This window comes from Triticum aestivum, unplaced genomic scaffold (assembly GCF_018294505.1).
Source record: "Triticum aestivum cultivar Chinese Spring unplaced genomic scaffold, IWGSC CS RefSeq v2.1 scaffold65792, whole genome shotgun sequence".
NCBI lineage: Eukaryota > Viridiplantae > Streptophyta > Magnoliopsida > Poales > Poaceae > Triticum > Triticum aestivum.
The window spans coordinates 1-2614 of NW_025230006.1; the positions used below are offsets into that span (position 1 = coordinate 1).

A 2614-nucleotide genomic window follows, 5' to 3' on the forward strand; every position below is an offset into this window, starting at 1 on the left:
GGGGTAACATGTCGGATGCGATCACACCAGCACTAAAGCACCGGATCCCATCAGAACTCCGAAGTTAAGCGTGCTTCGGCGAGAGTAGTACTAGGATGGGAGACCTCCTGGGAAGTCCTCGTGTTGCATTCCCTTTTTAATTTTTTTGCGCCGTGTGCAAAACAAAACGCACGTGCGCGACATATGTTTAGCACGTTTTATTATTTTGCACGTTTACGGTAAGTTTTAGCTGTTGTAGCTCGCTGCTCATTATTCACGCGTCTAGCGGCGGCAAGCGTGTTCTGAAAGGGGTCGAAATCATGGTAAATAGGCACTGGTGCGGTTGAACCGTGGTAAAACTCGTCTCCGTAGTTGAGCGGGAGCGGCCAAAGGAATGTGCAATCGTGTGTGTAGTGGAGCTGGGAGGGGCAAGCATAAGGGACGAAGACGGGGGTAACATGTCGGATGCGATCATACCAGCACTAAAGCATCGGATCCCATCAAAACTCCGAAGTTAAGCGTGCGTGGGGGAGAGTAGTACTAGGATGGGTGACCTCCTGGGAAGTCCTCGTGTTGCATTCCTTTTTTATTTTTTTTGCGCCGCGTGCATGACAAAACGCACGTGCGCGACATATGTTTAGCACGTTTTATTATTTTGCACGTTTACGATAAGTTTAGCTCGCTGCTCATTATTCACGCGTCTAGCGGCGGCAAGCGTGTTCTGAAAGGGGTCGAAACCATGGTAAATAGGCACTGGAGTGGTTGAACCGTGGTAAAACTCGTCTCCGTAGTTGAGCGGGAGCGGCCAAAGGAATGTGCAATCGTGTGTGTAGTGGAGCTGGGAGGGGCAAGCATAAGGGACGAAGACGGGGGTAACATGTCGGATGCGATCATACCAGCACTAAAGCACCGGATCCCATCAGAACTCCGAAGTTAAGCGTGGATATGTTTAGCACGTTTTACTATTTTGCACGTTTACAGTAAGTTTTAGCTCGCTGCTCATCATTCACGCGTCTAGCGGCGGCAAGCGTGTTCTGAAAGGGGTCGAAACCATGGTAAATAGGCACTGGAGCGGTTGAACCGTGGTAAAACTCGTCTCCGTGGTTGAGCGGGAGCGGCCAAAGGAATGTGCAATCGTGTGTGTAGTGGAGCTGGGAGGGGCAAGCATAAGGGACGAAGACGCGGGTAACATGTCGGATGCGATCATACCAGCACTAAAGCACCGGATCCCATCAAAACTCCGAAGTTAAGCGTGCTTGGGCGAGAGTAGTACTAGGATGGGTGACCTCCTGGGAAGTCCTCGTGTTGCATTCCCTTTTTAATTTTTTTTGCGACGCGTGCAAAAGAAAACGCACGTGCGCGACATATGTTTAGCACGTTTTATTATTTTGCACGTTTACGGTAAGTTTTAGCTCGCTGCTCATTATTCACGTGTCTAGCGGCGGCGAGCGTGTTCTGAAAGGGGTCGAAACCATGGTAAATAGGCACTGGTGCGGTTGAACCGTGGTGAAACTCGTCTCCGTAGTTGAGCGGGAGCGGCCAAAGGAATGTGGAATCGTGTGTGTAGTGGAGCTGGGAGGGGCAAGCATAAGGGACGAAGACGGGGGTAACATGTCAGATGCGATCATACCAGCACTAAAGCACCGGATCCCATCAGAACTCCGAAGTTAAGCTTGCTTGGGAGAGAGTAGTACTAGGATGGGTGACCTCTTGGGAAGTCCTCGTGTTGCATTCCCTTTTTAATTTTTTTTTGCGCCGCGTGCAAAACAAAACGCACGTGCGCGACATATGTTTAGCACGTTTTATTATTTTGCACGTTTACGGTAAGTTTTAGCTCGCTCCTCATTATTCACGTGTCTAGCGGCGGCAAGCGTGTTCTCAAAGGGATCGAAACCATGGTAAATAGGCACTGGTGCGGTTGAACCGTGGTAAAACTCTTCTCCGTAGTTGAGCGGGAGCGGCCAAAGGAATGTGCAATCGTGTGTGTAGTGGAGCTGGGAGGGGCAAGCATAAGGGACGAAGACGGGGGTAACATGTCGGATGCGATCATACCAACACATAAGCACCGGATGCCATCAGAACTCCGAAGTTAAGCGTGCTTGGGCGAGTGTAGTATTAGGATGGGTGACCTCCTGGGAAGTCCTCGTGTTGCATTCCCTTTTTAATTTTTTTTGCGCCGCGTGCAAATGAAAACGCACGTGCGCGACATATGTTTAGCAGTTTTATTATTTTGCACGTTTACGGTAAGTTTTAGCTCGCTGCTCATTATTCATGCGTTTAGCGGCGGCAAGCGTGTTCTGAAAGGGGTCGAAACCATGGTAACTAGGTACTGGTGCGGTTGAACCGTGGTAAACTCGTCTCCGTAGTTGAGCGGGAGCGGCCAAAGGAATGTGCAATCGTGTGTGTAGTGGAGCTGGGAGGGGCAAGCATAAGGGACGAAAACGGGGGTAACATGTCGGATGCGATCATACCAGCACTAAAGAACCGGATCCCATCAGAACTCCGAAGCTAAGCGTGCTTGGGCGAGAGTAGTACTAGGATGGGGAAGTCCTCGTGTTGCATTCCCTTTTTAATTTTTTTGCGCCGCGTGCAAAACAAAACGCACCTGCGCGACATATGTTTAGCACGTTTTATT

At 50.1% G+C, this 2614-nt stretch overlaps 5 non-coding genes and 1 pseudogene across 5 annotated transcripts; all 6 read left to right on the top strand.

Annotated features, from left to right (window-relative positions):
- The first annotated feature begins 13 nt into the window (after positions 1–13).
- LOC123175302 (5S ribosomal RNA) lies at positions 14–132 on the top strand. Its single transcript, XR_006487785.1, has one exon. It is a non-coding gene; the product is annotated as a 5S ribosomal RNA (ribosomal RNA).
- A 310-nt stretch (positions 133–442) lies between these two features.
- On the top strand, positions 443–561 carry LOC123175284 (5S ribosomal RNA). Its single transcript, XR_006487774.1, has one exon. It is a non-coding gene; the product is annotated as a 5S ribosomal RNA (ribosomal RNA).
- Positions 562–1174: 613 nt separating this feature from the next.
- LOC123175277 (5S ribosomal RNA) lies at positions 1175–1293 on the top strand. The gene has a single exon (XR_006487767.1). It is a non-coding gene; the product is annotated as a 5S ribosomal RNA (ribosomal RNA).
- Positions 1294–1595: 302 nt separating this feature from the next.
- Positions 1596–1714, top strand: LOC123175281 (5S ribosomal RNA). The gene has a single exon (XR_006487771.1). It is a non-coding gene; the product is annotated as a 5S ribosomal RNA (ribosomal RNA).
- Positions 1715–2017: 303 nt separating this feature from the next.
- LOC123175292 (5S ribosomal RNA) lies at positions 2018–2136 on the top strand. The gene has a single exon (XR_006487782.1). It is a non-coding gene; the product is annotated as a 5S ribosomal RNA (ribosomal RNA).
- Positions 2137–2436: 300 nt separating this feature from the next.
- LOC123175294 (uncharacterized) lies at positions 2437–2544 on the top strand (annotated as a pseudogene).
- Positions 2545–2614: the final 70 nt, after the last annotated feature.